Genomic DNA, 18,689 nt, shown 5'->3' on the forward strand with positions numbered 1-18,689 from the left:
GGTATCAAAGCCATTTCATCCCTTATTCGCTGTATCAATTCGTGAATGGTTTTAGGTTTTGTTCTGTAAACCTTACTCTTCAGATATCCCCATAGATAATAATCAAGAGGAGTTAGATCTGGTGACCGAAGTGGCCAATCCTCTCCTCCCTCATTTCCGTTCCTTCTTCCTATCCACCGTAGCGGAAAAGTCTCATTTAAAATACGACGTGGTCCTGCACCAAAATGAGCAGGAGCTCCATCATGCTGAAACCATATTTCTTGGAAATTATTTGGAAAAGTATTCTGTATGGCTGGAATTATTTGATCAACAAGTAATCTCTCATACCTTTGAGCGTTCAAATATTCTTCAAAAAAAAACGGCCCTATTAAATAGCCATCTATTATTCCGCACCATACATTTATTTTTTGTGGATGTTGTGTGTGAGTTTCCCGCACCCAATTCGGATTCTCATCTGACCAGAAACGAAAATTTTGATTATTAACTTCTCCCGTTAAGGTAAAAGTTGCCTCGTCTGTGAAAACAATTTGATAAGGGAAGATGGGCCGGACATCTATTAGTGCCATCATTCTTTCACAGAAATGTATACGACGCTCCTCATCTCCGTTTTGCAATTCTTGAACGTATTGCAATTTATATGGATGGAACTTGTTCTTCTTTAAAATTCTCCAAACCGACATGGGAGCAATATCGTGAGTTTGAGCGACTCTCTGAACACTAGAATTGGGATCTTCAATAAATGTCTGCAGAACATCAAGTTGTTTTTCTTCGTTGGTTGCAGACAATGGTCTTCCTGACTTAGAGCGATTTCTTACGCTACCAGTTTGTCTAAAACGTTCTATTGTTTTTAACACAGTGGACTTATTAATTCGACGGTTCGGATACGTGTCATTAAATAATCGAACGACATCAGAGAACGATCTTTCGTTATCACCCCATCCACGCATCATGAGGATAGTGATTCTTTCACGTTCCGACAAGTCGCCAGCCATTTTTAAAACGTTTAATTTTAATTAATCGTACGTTGTATTTGGACGATAACAATTAATTTCTGCTTGCTCAAAGCTGAAGTTAGAAGGTGCTCGTTCTTTGATAGCTTTATACATTCTTAGTTGAATTTTAAATGCGAGTTAGACTGCATGTAGTGCGTCACATAGCGGTAAATGAAGGAACTAACGAGACGTTTCATACACGTTTTATGGAGCAATTTTTTGGCAATTTGACTTCAGCGAAATATGAGGATATGTTGAGGAATCGATCTTGCCTTAGTTAGCTGGATCACACACACAACAGATGCAAATCCGAGCGAGTAACCTCCATGTAGTACACCTTGGATAATGTTAATACCGGCGCTACTCTATCATTCAACCCTCATAACTCGCAAAGTACTTAATAAAAATGAACATTATTATAGTGTTTTGGAAAGCTCTTGAATTAAGCTATAAGAATATGCAATCAAATGTAGGGGGTGTCATTTAAAAAAGTCAATGTGACCTTGACCTGACCTTGACGACGCCATCCAAGGTCAAACTGATAGAATCAGTATATAGATCTTCCTAAACCCTACAACTTTTGTTGGAAACACTTTTCTGTAAAACGTATATTTTCCGAGATATTTAGGGGTTTCCACACTTTTGGTAGACCCTGTATATATATATATACAGAACAAAACCTAAAACCATTCACGAATTGATACAGCGAATAAGGGATGAAATGGCTTTGATACCTTTTGAAACGAATCGTAAAGTCATTTCTACATTCTACCAAAGATTAGCATATTGTCAGGAAGTAAATGGCAGCCACTTTCAGCATTTACTTTAACACATTGAAACACATTTGCAATCGTTTGGTGCAACCTAACCTGATCTCTGTATACACGCACCGCACGCACGCACACGCACACATTTCGAACAATTATTATGATTGTTTAAATCATGATAACATGAAACGAAGAACACAAATTTTTTTCTCGTAAAATAAATTAGATTTTTTTATATTTTTGTATTATAAAATATGTGATATAATGTAATACAATTGTATAATTCGCGTGTGTTCGATTACAGATTGATAAATTATATCTCGAATTAATGAAACCTATATATCTATATGATTTACATTTCCAACGGAAATAGATTTTGTGACAATTAAAATTTAACTTATTAATTTACGAATTGAAAAAATCCTTGATATATTTACTAATCTATATTATTGAATGCGAATAAATAAATTGCAGAGATCAATATTCAATATTAATTGAAGCGAAAAATATTACGCAATATTACAACAAAAATTATTTTAGAAATGCAAGAAAGAGGAAGCATAAAGTAAGAGGAAAAAAAGTAAGTCTACAATTTACTTCGATTGAAAAATTAATTTATGACTAGAGTGTGACTTTTCAGTTTTAAAAATAAATGAAATTATGTATTAGAATCAATAAAACATAAATATTGCTCATTGAAAGAAAAATACATACAGGGTGATCCAAAAGTATGGAAATGGCCAAATAACTGTGGAGGAATGCACTTTGGAGAAAAAAGTTTGAGACAAAAGTTGTAGGATTTTTCCCGGGCAATCCGACAGTGACCTTAGATTTGACCTTGGATAGTCATTTGAAGGTCACATAAAGATTACCTTCAATTTCTTAAATGGAACCCCCTATTTTTCATTGCATATTCTTGTAGCTTATCTCGAGAGCTTTCCAAAACACTATAATTAAGTACCTTTTTATTAAGTACTTTTTGAGTTATAAGGCTTGAAATAATTTCTTAATTTTACATAAACCATAAAATATCTAGTAAACTATTCATTTTTCGATTATCTTACCTTCATACTTTTATGTACAAAATAATGAGAGGAATCAATTGGTGTAAAGAAAACATACAGTTGTTTTTAAGAAAAAATATGGAATTGTTAATTGCAAATTACATATTTTTTCTTAGAAACAACTATGTGTTTTCTTTACACCAATTGATTCCTCTCATTATTTTGTACATAAAAGTATGAAGGTAAGATAATCGAAAAATGAATAGTTTACTAGATATTTTATGGTTTATGTAAAATTAAGAAATTATTTCAAGCCTTATAACTCAAAAAGTACTTAATAAAACGGTACTTAATTATAGTGTTTTGGAAAGCTCTCGAGATAAGCTACAAGAATATGCAATGAAAAATAGGGGGTTCCATTTAAGAAATTGAAGGTAATCTTTATGTGACCTTCAAATAACTATCCAAGGTCAAATCTAAGGTCACCGTCGGATTGCCCGGGAAAAATCCTACAACTTTTGTCTAGATCATTTTCCTCTGTGATGCGTATTTTTCAAATTATCCAGCCGTCCCGGAACTTTTGACACACGCTGTATATATATATATATATATATATATATATATATGCACATACATATTATAAACATATTATACGATAAAAAAGCTGTAAGAGAGAAACATTGAGCGCATATCGAGATATCGAGGAGCAGCGTCGTGCGTCGCCCGTCTTTCGTTGCCAGCTCGGTAGAAAGGAGACAGAAGACTGTATTCTGTCCTCTTCTATTATCCGAACCTAGCCGAAGCACCGAGCTCACACGTACGCTTACGCTCACACCCTCATTACCCCCTCCACGCCGTGTTGCATGTTGCTTGCGGCGGAGATCGGACCGCCATCTTGGTATTGTCATTAGTAAGACGTATTTTGAGATTCGAGCGCCATCTGTCTTACAGTACGCATCGGTTTTCTTTCGCTTGTGACTTAGCAGCTAATTTCAGTGCGACATTTCTTTTATAACTCTGTGCAACTGCTTTTGTTTGCCTCATTCTCTGCTCGGATCCATTTCGAGTCACCAAAAAGTGAGACCCAGACGCGTTGACGCATATAACAGCATTTTTGCGTGTTGCACGCAACACGCGGCTTCGGCCGCCATCTTTTTCGCGGCAGTACATTCCTATCCGCAATGTCGGAACCCGACCCTGGCGGATCTTTCCATTTTTCCCAACCTTCCCTTTCCTCTCCTTCTCACTCTACATTATATAATAAGGAAACAGAGTTTGCTGTTAAAATTCTTAACGATATTTCCAATTCGTTTCCACCCATCCCCCCCTCGGATGACGATGGTCTCATAACGGACGAGGAAACAATGGATCTGGATAACTCGTCGATCCTTGTAACAAAGGCATCCACTCCTCGTGCGGATCCCAAGGACTTGACTCCGGTGATTAATCTAACAAAAGATTCAGAAACATATAGAAGCTCAATCGTGGTAAGTCCCAGCGAAAATACGACAGTTCGAGGTGGTTCTCTTTCCTCTAACCCCCCTTCTACTCTCCTGTCCCCCCTTCCTCATCTATCAAACCATCTTTTAATCGTAAGCGTTCCTCTAGCGCGGATGACTCTACGAACTCCCCCTCCACAAGTACTTCCAACGAAAATTGTGCTAAAAAACTTTAGAAGACTGACTTATCTTTAACTATTTCCGAGGCTTCCATGGCCAACAAATATGAGAGCAACGCTCAAGGCCCTTTTGATGTTATTATACAATCCAATGACAATTCTTCGCTCCACCCCCTCACCGTCGGTAAGATTGTCACGGGAATTTTTAAATTCGATCTCATCGAAATTAGAAAGATGGGATATTCCAAGATCCTCGTCCAGCTGAAATCCAGCAAAGCAGCTAATTTACTAGTCAAGCACCCAATCCTTAAGGATAAATCTTTAATTGCTTACATTCCTACTTTCAGAACACACAGACAAGGAATTATTCGTGGTGTTCCTCTTGATCTCTCCAAAGAAGAGATTATTAAAGAAATTATCTCGCCTTTTGAGATTTCTTCTGTACGCAGACTCAACCGCAAAGCCTCTAATTCAAGTAGCTCTTCTGAGGTAAACTACGTGCCTTCCAAAACGATTGCTTTAACATTTAAAGGACAAGTACTCCCCAAGTACCTCCATCTGTTTTGGGTCAGATATGAAGTCCACCCCTTTGTGGCCAAAGTCCCCTCCTGCTCGTCCTGTCTACGACTTGGCCATTCTCACACTCAATGCAAAAGTAGCGCTCGTTGCTCCCACTGCGGAGAAGATAGGCATGCGGACAATACACAATGCCCCAAGTCCAATCTCCCCCCTACCTATGCGAACTGTCACGGACCACACAAACCCAGTGATCCTTCATGTCCGGAATTATTCAAGCAAAAACAGGTAAGGGAGCTCGCTGCCCAACGCAACATCCCTTTTATTGAAGCAAAAAATATTATCCACAACCTTAACGGTCGTCTTCACGATAATCTTCAGCTTGACTTCCACAATTTTCCCGAACTATCCTCTTCCCCCTCATTTAACTTTTCCCCTCAGTCCTTTTCTCCCCCCCCTGGTATCCTCTCCCCCCACGTCCTCTTCTCCCTTAAGGTCTTTCGCGCAAGCTGTGCAATCCATACTTCACAATTTCTCCCCTCCCTCTCCCATTCTCCCGTCACCCGCTTCCTCTTCAAACACCCCTTCCTCTTCTCCTCCCTTTCCCCCCTCCAGAATATGCTACTAAACATTCACAACTTCGCTAAAAACGCTAGACACACTCCCCCCGCAAAGAACAACCGCACCACGAATAATACTTCCTCTCCCCCCGCCCATTCATCCCCTCATCCCCTCCTGTTGTCCACTAACGGCAGACAACCTCAGCCCACTTCTGGTATGCCCCTCCCCCTCTCCCCTCTATCCCCCTCGCTCCCTCCCAATCTCCTCCTCCTTATTCCTTTCCTCTTTCCTCTCCTTCTCCCCCCACTTCCTCTTCCTCCCTTCTTTCTTCTCTTAAAACCTTCTTCAACTTCCTCATCGAAAATCACTCTCCTCTCTTACACTCTCTTGGCATTCTCGATATCATCCGTACTCTTCTCTCTCTTCTCTCTGTCTTTCAAATCTAAATCACTATAATGACGCCCTCAGCTGATTTGCAAGTCAACTCCCCCATAAATATCCTTCAATGGAACTGCCACTCTATTGCAAATAAAATTGATCTCCTCCGTAGATCAGCTCTCGATCTCGGCCTCCACATCATCGCCCTGTCGGAAACCTGGCTCAAACCCTCACAGTATCTCTCGATAAAAGATTTTCAAATTCTTAGGAAAGATGGAGATACCCGTAACTCTGGAGGATTATTATTTGCTGTCAACAAACACATTCCATTCAAATTAGTCCCCGACCCCTTCTCTATCCAAGGAAAACTAGACTCAATTGGAATCATCATCCCCCTCGTACAAGAGCCTCTTCTTATACTTTCTATTTACAGATATTCTTAATACTCTTTCTCCATCGAGGAGTGGAACGAGCTATTCCATTATTGCTCTTCTTTCGCTCATTCTGTGATCCTTCTGGGCAATTTTAATGCTTGCCACTCTTCCTGGGGATGCGAAAGAAATAACTACCCCGGCATCTCTTTATTTAACTCAGCTTCCTCCCTTTCTTTTAGATGCATCAATGATGGATCTGCGACTTTTCTCTCTCGCCCCAACCAGGCTAAATCTGCTATCGATCTAGCCTTCATTTCTTCTCCCTTCTTCTTTAACGTAAAATGGAAAGTGCTTGAAGATTCTCTAACCAGCGACCATTTTCTTACTCTTTCTTCTATTGACTGCTCCTACTTAAGGCAGGATACCACCTTTGATTGCAATGTTGGAGGTTTTTCATGATTTTTTTTTTATACAAAAAATGCGCAGAAAGAAAATCGGTTTTAGCCATTTATTAAGACAACCTTAAGCTGCAATAAAAAATTTTTTAATGTCGAAAAAGTAAAAAATAGCCTCTTGTAGGTGGGGCCAAAGTATACGGCTTTTGAGAAACACCGTCAGTCTGCGTGTCAAATTCCTTCTTCTATGTGGCTCCTAGAACAAAAATCAAAATTTTTTCTTATTAATAACAATATTTTTACGTAGGGATTTTACGAAATTTCGATTTTTAAGAAAATGACGGTCATTTAAAAAAAATTCAATTTTTCAGGGTAAAAAATTTTATAAAACTGTGCACCAAAAATAAAATAACAACGCTACAGAAAAAATCCTACGTACATCCTTAGATTATACCATAGGGAAGAATTATGCAAAGTTTCAAGTCAATCCGATGAAAATTGGAAGACTAATTTGACACGCAGATTTAAAAAATATCGTTTCGAGAAAAACGCGGTTAAAGTTTTACATACATGAAACTAATAAATATTTTCAACTAACCGTCAATCTGCAATACCTGCGCCATACAGGATACCTTCAGCATCTATTTCTTCTTCATTAGCAAGCTTGTGAGCAGAAACACCACTTCTTCTAGTCTCTCGAGCAGCTTCAGTAATCGAAACCTCCGCTCTCTGAATACGATAATTATCGGCTTTTATACAAAAATCGTAGCAACTTTGACTTATAGGTAGGTTCAAAGTTTGCATAATGTCCATAATGCTCTGTAATCCATCATTAAAATTACATACTGCAATATCAGCAGCAATGTCGATGACTTTTTTGCCACTGGACATGGTTTTAGGAGCGAGCGCCCACAGAACAGAATTGAAACACTCGTTGCTGTTCTGCGTAAATCCACCCAAGCACCGTGTTAATAGTTCAACCTGGCTGAGTTCTTCATAAATGGATTTAACAGCATTGAAAACTTCGTCTTTCATTGCTGATTTGTGTTGATAATCGACGAGTTCGTTGCGAGATTTAGTCTTTTTCCACGAGCACCAGGAATTTTCGCCATCTGGACATCTATCGTGCTGCGGGTTGTCGTCCGTGGAAATCTTGTGATAAAGCGTGGCCCATATTTCTTTCTTCATATCAACAATTGAATTATGATTTCGACGTATTGCCAGACCAAAATATAATGATAGATCATCAATTAATTTTCCGGTTAGTTTGCCTTTGCCACCAAGACCTCGTACATTTTTTTTCAAATTCCGAAGTCGCGTTCCCATCCTCTTTTGAACGTGGTCGATACATTCTTTTTTCTTGACGTCCAAATTTTCATATGGATTCGAATCTAAAATACCTTTAAATGTTTTACTGTCTCCATCTCCTACGTAGTGACTATATTTCAAACCGTGGAGCTCTTCTGATCGTTGGAACATTTGAATTACTGCGTCAACCTCCATTTTTCCTGCCGATCCCTCGTGATTTTTTTGACAGCTATCTTTGTGTGTCTCAGCCCATTCTTCATATTCTGCCGTTCCTTCTTTTTTTTCCAATAATTGCATTGATTACATATTTTCGACTTTACATTAACATCAATGACTTTTCCGGTGCACCACCCTATCAATGATGTAACGCCTAACAAAGACGAGAATCCCCTCTTCTTCCATGTACCGTCGCCGGAAACTACTATCCCTTCTGCGAGTCCCTTCTGTACTGACAATTCTTTCTCTTTAGCAGCTGCGTTCTTCATTGATTTTTCTCGTACGGCTGCGGTAGCAATAAAAATAGTCGAAACTATTTTGTCATAAAATGACTGGAATATTGGAATTGATAAACACATGAATGCACAGAATTTTTTAATACCATTTACACCAACACCGAGCAATCGCATAGCCAAAACTATACGACGATTTATATCATATGCGTGATTGTTTATGACGGGACACGAGTTTATATATTTCGGTGTGCATTGTTCACAAAGAATTGCAATTTTAAAACCCAATCCATGGATACTTGCTTCTTGAAACTTTATGGGAGATTTACACTCTTTGCACACTAGAAATTCAGAAATTGCTGCAAAAACAGTTACAAAATTGATCACACGATAACCAAAAGTTGCGTCCACATTAATATGATATTCATGTTTACTAAGTTTCAGTTTCTTTGCCGATGTACTGACACTCTCACTTTCTATTTCTAACATGTATCGATTCAGCGGCTTCCTTCCACTGCTTCTCGGTTTCGAGGCACGACTAATTCCTCCTCTTGTCCCTTTTTTCTCCACTACTTTTGTCTTCCCCATGATGAACAATGAATAAACGTTCAAAAGAAACTTGTGAAAGACAAAACCAAGCAACACGTGAATGTTTACACGACTAATTCGTTATGAACTATATAAAACATAGAAGTATATGTCATATTATAATGAAAAAAGTAACTAGCGACATATACTTCACTATTTGGAACTAAAAGGGACAATAATTAGGTCGGTAAATTGACAAGTAGTAGAATGAGACAGGTAGTCTGTCTGTGCGCGCTCGGCAGCCCGAGAAACGCGCCGAGAGCGCTCGCTCCAAACCGGTTTATAACACTAGAAAAAGGTTTCAGTCACCTTTCTAATGAATGAATTTCGATTCTATACACTTGAAAGAGTACTTTAAGCCAAAAAAAAAATTTTCGATTTTTTGAAAGTACAAAGGTGATATCCTGCCTTAAAGCGCCCTTTCTTTTCTTGTAAACTCAAATGGTCCGACTCAATCAAAAAATCTTTCGCGGAAGCCCTCTCAACCAACTTCCACGACCTCTCATCCTCTCTCCAGAACCCTTCCCTTTCCCCTAATGAAAGACTTAACATCCTCACCTCCTCTCTGCTAAAATTTCATCCCTCTCATTATAACAACAATTATAACAACAAAAACAACAGCAAGTCCCCCCGCATCTCATCTCATCCCTCTCCCCCTCTCCCTAATCCCTCCTCTCATTCCTCCCCTAATCCTTCAGTTCCTTGGTGGAACGAAGACTGTAACAAAGCTATCTCAGAGAGAAAACTAGCTCTCCTTCTCTACAAGGCCTTTCCATCGGTCTCCAATTTCATTGAACTCCAGAGACAAGAAGTCACCAAACGAACTCTTAAAAGAGCAAAAAAAGCCGGATGGCGTTCCTTCTGCGCCTCTCTTTCTCACACTACTTTTATCTCAAAGCTCTGGTGCATGATTAAACGCTTCAAACGCAGACACCTTGGACTCCTTCCCTCTCCTCCGTCTTCAAACTTCGAAACTCCTCCTTCTATTCAACACTTAATCGACTCTCTTTGTCCTCCCTCCTCACTTCACAAAGTCTACCGTTTCTTAAATGATTTCTCCCCCCTTGCTTCCTTTCTTCCCCCCTGCACTATCTTTAATGATCCCTTTTCTTTAGATGAACTCCGCATAGTAATTAATAACCTTAAAATCCGTTCATCTCCTGGCCTGGACAGGATTGATTATCAACTCATCTCTCTACTTCCCATACACTATCTGGAGATCCTTATTAACATTCTTAATAGCATCCTTGACCAGGGAACCTTCCCTTCGTCGTGGTCGCACTCCCTGGTCTTTCTGATCCCCAAAAGCTCTCCTAACAAATTTCACCCGATCTCCCTCACCTCCTGCTGCCTGAAACTCTTGGAAAGACTGATCCTGTCTCGGCTGGACTGGTGGATTGAAAGGCACCATGTTCTTCCTCCTTACCAATCTGGATTCAGAAAGAGCAGGTCGTGTCAGGATAACCTCGGCATCCTCTTTTCTGAAATCTACAAAGGTTTTGCTAAAGGATACGTTACCATCTGCACTTTCCTTGATATAACCGGAGCGTTCGATAATGTCATCCCTAATTTATTATAATGTCATCCCTAATTTATTAATCGAAGATCTTGAAACTATAGACATTCCTCCAAAAATTTGTCTTTTCGTATACAATCTCATCTCCTGTAGAAAATTACAATTCGTCGTCAACGGAACACTATCCAACGTCTATTACTCATACAAGGGCGTCCCTCAGGGATCTATTTTAAGCCCCCTTCTATTTAACATATACGTCTCTAAGATCCGTAATTACATATCTAAAGAATGTCAAATTGTACAGTTTGCCGATGACATCGCGATATTTATTTCCTGTCCCGTCTCTCAAATCAAATCCTCCAGTAAAAAACTCGAAACATCCCTTGTTAAACTCTCTAACTTCCTCAGCTCCAAAGGTCTAAACATTTCGCCTGAAAAATCTGCACTCATGACTTTCTCAAGAACCAAATCCACCCCTCCAGCGCCTCTTATCGTGCTTAACGGACATACGATTAGATCTGTCTCGTCATTTAAATTCTTAGGTGTCTTCCTTGACCCTAAGCTCCTCGGACATCCTCATATTAACTTTCTGACTCAAAAAGCTAATAAACTTATCTGTGTTATCAGATCGCTGTGCGGTACTTGGCGGGGCTCTGATCCGAACCTCCTCTTTGGTATCTACAAATCCCTTATCAGAGGAAGCATCGAATATGGCTGCCAGTTTCTCCCCATTAATCATTCTTCTAAAATCAATAAACTGGAAAAAATTCAAAGGAAAGCCATAAAAATTTGCCTCGGTTTGAGAGCGTCAACCCCATCCAATGTTGTTCTCGCAGAATCTGGCATTCCACCTCTTAAACTCCGCTGCAATCTCCTCTCAGAAAGATACATTCTCAGGTCTCTTGCCTCTACCAACAACCCTATCATAGACTCACTCTATGATCTGCAGCTATCTCTTCTTAATAGAAACAACCAACAATTCTCTATCAACTTTCCCTTATATCACGCTTTTCTTAAAATCAAAAAATATAAATCTTATATTTCCTCCTTCGAGGGCCCTCCTGTTTACAACTTCTCTTATCAATCTTCTATTTACCTTCCGAAAACTGTATTTACTCCCAAAAATCTTGTCGACCTCCTTAAGAAATCCCCCTTCCCCCAAATCGCTTTCATGTCCTCCCTTAACGAATACATTTCCGATCGTACGAGCTTTTACACCGATGCCTCCAAATCTCTTTCAGCCATATACGTGGACTTTTCGATCTATTCTCCCTCTCTCAAAACCCAAAAATTGTATAGGATTACTTCATACGCTTCTATATTCACAGGAGAAGCTCTAGCCATTCTTTTTTCTATCGAGATCATCATCTCCCAACAGATTCGTTCCTCATCTATCTTTACCGACTCGCGCAGTGTCGTCGAGGCCTTAACATCTCTAAAACCCGGCAGGGAATTCAGTCATCTTATCTTTGCCATCAAAGACAAACTTAGGATGGCTGAATCCTTCCATCTTGATATTACTATTGTCTGGGTCCCTGCTCACGTAGGAATCCTAGGTAACGAAACGGCCGATCTCTTGGCTAAAAGGGCAATCAGCACGGGTATAACTCTTCCTAACACCATACCCTATTCCGACCTCTTTTACCTTTCTAATGAAAGTCTTAAAACCTCCTTTTTAAACTGTCTCTCTAATGTATCAACAGGAAAAAATTATTTTAGACACTATTCTTCTCCCCCTTTCTACCCGTCCTGGTTCTACAACTCTGGGCTTGAGAGAGAGAGAATCACCACCTTCTGTCGTATGCGTGCTGGGCATTACAATCTTAATGCCAACCTCTATAAATACAAAATAGTCACATCCCCCCTCTGTTGCTGTGGATGTCCACAGCAGGACATTGAACATATCCTATGGGATTGTCCTTCCCTCGCTTCGAACCGCCCTCGCCTTCTCTCTTCTCTACAAACCACACTCAAAAAACCTCCTCCCTATCACCTAACCTCTCTCTTAAAAGATCCGTCTCTTTCTATTGTCAACTCTGATTTTTCCTTTTTACACTCTCACAATCTCAAAATTTAAATTCAACATGATTTCTGACTTCCTTTCCTCACCTACAAATTTACTCCTACCACTCCCCTCACCCCCTCCTTTTTGTTACCCTCTTTTTGCCCCCCATTCACCCACAGTCAACTTCTATATATATAACACATATTCCTCCTTCCTAGGCTTCATTCTCAACTCCATAGAAACTGAAACTGAAACTGCAAAACTGAAAAGCTGGAAAAACTATAGCTGCATTCAAACCAATCAAACAAAATTGGAAACCGAACCTAACGTATCAACCTTGAAACAACTTATCTCTGGCCGTAAGGGTCCGGATAGACCCGGCGCCAAAAATCTTAGAAGAAGAAGTAAGACGTATTTTCGAGTGCCTCCTCAAGATTTAATAAATCAGTCCATTTCTGGGCTATTCCGAGTGCTAAATACTAGCTGTTTTTGTTCTTCTCATCGTGTGTCTCCTCTGGATATATAAATTTCTGGCGGCCCTATACGCAGAAAACAAATAATAGAGCGAATCTACCAGCGGGCGTTCTCAGACCTTTGTTCTCGGCTTCGGCGATTGTGCCACACTTTCCCTCGCAATCCTTTCTCATCTCCTTCGCCCCTGGAGAAAGGATTTCGCCGGTTTTACACACCAGCCAAGGGTCACAACATCTTTTTACTGTTTGTAAGTATAATCTTACTCATATTATTAATCAAGAATGTCCACGACTATGGACTTAGAAGATCCTGATATGACCGCCGCTCTTAAATCGTTGATCTCCGAGTCCGGTTCTTCACCCGTATCTCGACCAAAAATTTTAGATAAAAAGATCTTAGGCAAAAGGCCTAATGAGCTAGAATTCTTACCAACTTCCACCAAAATTTCTCGCTCAAGCACTGAAAGCAGCATATTATCTCATCAAAAACAGAATTCTGGATCTGTGACGTCTCTAACGGACACTATTCGCAATAACAGATATTCTGATAACAACGCCGGGCCTTTCGACGTCCATGTACAACGTATATCTAATCCAAAATTTCAACTTCATCCATTACATGTAGAAAGACCCGCATGTAAATTAGGCATAGATGACATTCTAGAGATCAAAAAGATAGGATTTTCCAAAGCATCTATCTATTTTAAGTCTAGAGATGCTGCGAACGCTTTAGTTAATGATAGAAAGCTATCTGACAAAGATTTAGAAGCCTTTATTCCTCCTTTTCGCACTTCAGAAAAGCTATTATCAGAGACGTACCGCTCGATTTTACTGATCAACAAATTCTACATAATATCATTAGTCCTTTCAAAGTCGTCGCAGCAAGCAGAACTAAACCGCAGAGTTTTTACTTCTTCTCATTCTGATTCTCAATCAGATTCGTCTTCTGCAGTCTCCTACTCTCCATCTCTCACAGTACTACTTTCGAAGGGCAAAGAATCCCCAAGCATGTGTATTTGCACCACGTTAGTTATCCCGTATCGCCTTATGTTGCAAGAATCTCATGTTCTAATAACTGTTATAGATTTGGCCATATAAAAGCCAATTGCAAGAGCCAGCCTCGCTGCTCACACTGTGGAGAAAAAAGAAAAAAAAATCACTCCTTTTCCGAAGAACACTATCAAAGGCATCGACCTCCCAAGTGTGTAAACTGCCAAGGCGAACACCGTGCAGACTCATCTACCTGCCCAGAATTTCTGACACAGCAAGAAATAAAGAAATACGCTGCCTATAGAAACATTTCTTTACTGGATGCAAGAGAGATTTTTAAAGGTAACAGAACTCCTCCCTCCTTTTCCTCATCCTCTGAAGAGTTTCCAGTGTTAAATTCTTCTCATTCCACACCTCGTCCTCTGCATTCCAGTTCACACGTTTCATCTCTCCTCCATTTGATTACACCTCACCACATCTTTCTTTCGCTCAAGCTACCAAGATTCTCTCCCCCCCACCTCCAGTCCCCTCTCCTCCTCACATAGCTACCCGCGAAAACACCTCGCTAAAATCTTCTGTTTCTCTCCCCTATCTCGCACATCTTAATAAAAATAAAAATTCTCGCCCCTCCTCTCCCACTTCCAAGTCCCCTCGCCCCTGCGTATCATTCCTGTATTCCCCTCTACTTCCTCAGCTGCTCCCTTCAATTATCCTGACAACCCCTCTACTCTACCCAATCCTCTCCTTTCAAATTCCCCAATCACTCCTCAGAATGCACTTAAACATATCATTCGTCTTATCATTGAATTACTGCCTCTACTTACTTCCTCCAATCTTCCTGAATTCGTCTCCGTCTAAATTATTCATTTCATACGGAATCTCCCTGTTAATTCAGACAACACCACTCCTACATAGTATGACCAGTAAAATTACACATAACCTCACATTATTTCAATGGAATTGTCACGGTATACTCAACAAAAGAGATTCCCTTGTCCAAATCTGTGAACAATTTGATATTCTCGCGTTATCCGAAACTTGGCTCTCCCCGGATAAAGAATTCTTCCTGAAAGACTTTCATATATTGCGTAAGGACGGGCCTTCCAATAAGTCCGGCGGCGTCCTGCTAGCAATAAAAAAAATCCATTCCATTCATAAAATTTGATTCTATGTTTTCTTTAGACGGCATCCTCGAGACGATTGCAGTGAAAATCTCCTCTCTACACACCGACATACTTATCATCTCAATCTACAGGCATCCATCCAATTCTTCCTCTTCCATCTGAGAAGACCTTTTCAATTCAATATCTACCTTGGGACAGATCATCATTACAGGTGATTTCAACGCTCACCACACTTCTTGGGGCTGTACTCGTTCCGATTCCATGAGAGCTTCCTTATTCGAGTCTTCTCAAAATTCTTCTCTCTTTCCTATCAACGATGGTACTCCTACATACATTTCTTACTCCATTCATTCCTCCTCAGTTATTGATCTCACCTTTGTTTCTTCGGGTTTGATTCCTTACTGTACTTGAAGCTCTTTCGACGACTCGTTTGGCAGTGATCACATTCCATCCATAATTTCTATAAATCTTCCCATTCAAACTCGCTCCTTTTTTTTCTCACAAACTTCAAACTTCTAAGATCAACCGGAAGCTCCTCTTTATTACTTTTCTACTCTCTCTCCCTTCTCTTTCTGATAGCATTGATTCAGTCTCTTCCCCAATAGAAAAATATGATATCTTTTGCAATTTTCTTAAAGACACAATCATTTCTTTACTCCCTCCACATAAATTTTCTGCTAACTGTTCTCTTGCTCTAAATCGTAAGAAAATCAAATCAAATAACAGAACTCAACCTTTCCTTCTCACTCGCCCCCCCCCCCGCTCCCTGATGGAACGAACAATGTTCTGAAACTATTGAATTTAGGAAGCAAGCCCTTCGTGCATTCCGCAGTAACCCTTCCAGACACAACTATCTTAACTTGAAAAAACAAGAAGCACTCATCAGAAAAATCCTTCGACACGCCAAACGCGCGGGTTGGAAATCCTTTTGTGAATCCATCTCTTCCTCTACCAACATTTCTACTTTATGGCGTATTGTCAAAAGGTTTAAAAATAGATTTCTTAATACAACTCCCCCTCTTCACCCTCTCGGCAGTGGCATGCCGCCTAAAATTCTAGACCTAATAAACTCCACCTCCCCCCTCCCTCATGCCTTCACAAACCTCCTTCGTCCTTCTTTCTCCCGAACCATCCCTACTCCTGTTATATTTTTGATGATCCTTTTCAACTCGAAGAGCTCCACTATGTGTCATTTTCTCACTTGAAAACAAGAAATCCTCTCCAGGCATAGACCAAATAGACTATCTTACTCTCTCTAATCTTCCTTCTGAATATTTCCCCCTTTTTCTCTCAATTTTAAATAAACTTTTCTTTTCTGGAGATTTTCTTGACTCGTGGAAACACTCGTTGGTCTATCTCATCCCCAAAAACCCCAGAAAAATTTCGTCCTATCTCCCTCACTTCTTGTTGTCTTAAAATCCTTGAAAAGCTTATTCTTCTCAGGCTAGACTGGTGGATGGAAAGATACGAAAAACTCTCTACCTCACAATTCGGCTTCCGTAAATTTCGTTCATGTCAAGATAACTTATCTATTCTTACCACAGAAATTTATATCAGCTTCGGGGCACTTCCACTGCATGTCTTTTCCTTGATCTTTCGGGGATTGCCTGATTAGACACAGCTAATCATATTGACCGATGCCTAGGGTAATCAGCACGATCAAGCATGATAAGCCAATCAAAGCCAGTTGTGTCCAATTGTACTGTGTCTAATCGGAGGTGTTTCGATCTTTCTAACGCCTTCGACGACGTTATCCCCTCTGTCCTCATTTCAGATCTTGTTGACCTAGTCTTGCCTCCTACTCTATGTCAATTTATTTACTCTCTCATGCTCGTAGACTTCAATTTGTAATTAATGGAGAAATTACTGACGCTACACTTACAAAAGAGTCCCTCAGGGCTCCATACTCAGTCCCATCCTTTTTAACATATACGTATCAAAACTATACAAACATATAGGCGAAGACTGCGAATTAGTCCAGTTTGCTGACGACGTCGCTATCTTTGTCAGCTCTCGTCACATTGAAAAAGCTCCTACAGAGCTTGAAACCGCGGCAAATAAAGCTGCCAAGTATCTCGTTTCTAAAGGCCTCACAGTTGCACTCAAAACCTCCTTAATTGTCTTCACAAAGAAACACGTAAATCTTTTGCTTTCTCCGTTAAATTTGCAAACTCCACTGTTTAATCAACTGACTCTCATAAATTCCTTGGAATCTCTCTTGATTTTCACCTTTCCGGCCACAATCATATCCGCTCTCTTTCTACCGCTGCTCGAAACTCCTTAATATCCTCAATATGTTGAGGGGCACCTGGTGGGGAGGATCGCTTTCATCCCTCCTGAATATTTACAAAGTTCTGATAAGGGGTTCCATGGAATACCTCATGGATGCCTCACTTTTTCCTTCAATAATCACTCCTCCATGCGCCTTCTTGAAAACATCCAATTACGAGCCCTTCGCGCATGCTTAGGTCTGCGTAAAACTACTCCTACGAATATTGTCCTCGCGGAAGCCGGGGAGGGACCCCTAAGATTCAGATTCGAACTACTTATCTCCAAATACATTTTCAAAATTTTTGCCTTAGACTCTCACCCACTCATAGACAAATTGTTCGCACTTATTTGGTATTCGCGTAGATCTCGAAAGACTAATCCCTCTGAAAAATTCCTTTTGTTTAAATCCTTTAGCTCTCTTCTTTGTTTAAAATCTTATATTACGAAATTTGACTATCCGGCAGTCTACTCTATAGATTATAATGCTCTTATTTTTCTTCCTACAATAACTATCACGCCTTCAATCGAAGTAGAAAGAATCAAAAATGCTTCCATTCCTCAAATCGTCTTCATGGAAATCTATAAAACGGTAATTTCCTCCTGCACATGTTTTTACACTGACGCTTCAAAACCAACGACTATGTAGGATTCGCTGTATATTTCCCCTCTCCTCACTTGCAACTATTATTTAGAACCTAGTCCTACTCATCCATCTTCTCTGCAGAAGCCCTCGCCATTGTCTACACCCTTGAACATATACTCCTCAAATCAATCAAGAAATCCGTCATCTTCACTGACTCCAAAAGTGTTACCGAAGCTCTTCTCTCTGTTAACCTGGCTCACTCTTACAACTACTTACTTACTACGTTATTTTTGCCATCAAACAAAAGCTTTATGACATAAAATTGGCTGATCTGGAAAATACCATCGTATGGATCCCGGCACACACAGGCATGAGGAATGCCTAGGGAATGAAACCGTCGATCACTTGGCAAAAAGAGCCATCTCCATAGGAAAATTAACTGAAAGACAACTTCCTCACTCTGATTTCTTCTCCATTCGTCAAAGAAAGTACATCGAAAGCTTTTCTAGACTACTCAAGATACAAGGTAGACACAAGGGAGTGAAGTACTTTACTTCCTTTAGCGAAATCACATTAAAACGAGACACCTCCGATTAGACACAGTACAATTGGACACAACTGGCTTTGATTGGCTAATCGCTTGATCGTGCTGGTTACCCTAGGCATCGGTCGATATAATTGGCTGTGTCTAATCGGGCAATCCCCCATTAAAACCCTGGTTTCACAAGCTCAAGTCCAACAGAGAGAGCATAGTAACTTGCTGTAGACTCAGGAGTG

The sequence above is a fragment of the Camponotus floridanus genome, unplaced genomic scaffold (genome assembly GCF_003227725.1).
Source record: "Camponotus floridanus strain SB8 unplaced genomic scaffold, Cflo_v7.5 scaffold34, whole genome shotgun sequence".
Classification (NCBI taxonomy): domain Eukaryota; kingdom Metazoa; phylum Arthropoda; class Insecta; order Hymenoptera; family Formicidae; genus Camponotus; species Camponotus floridanus.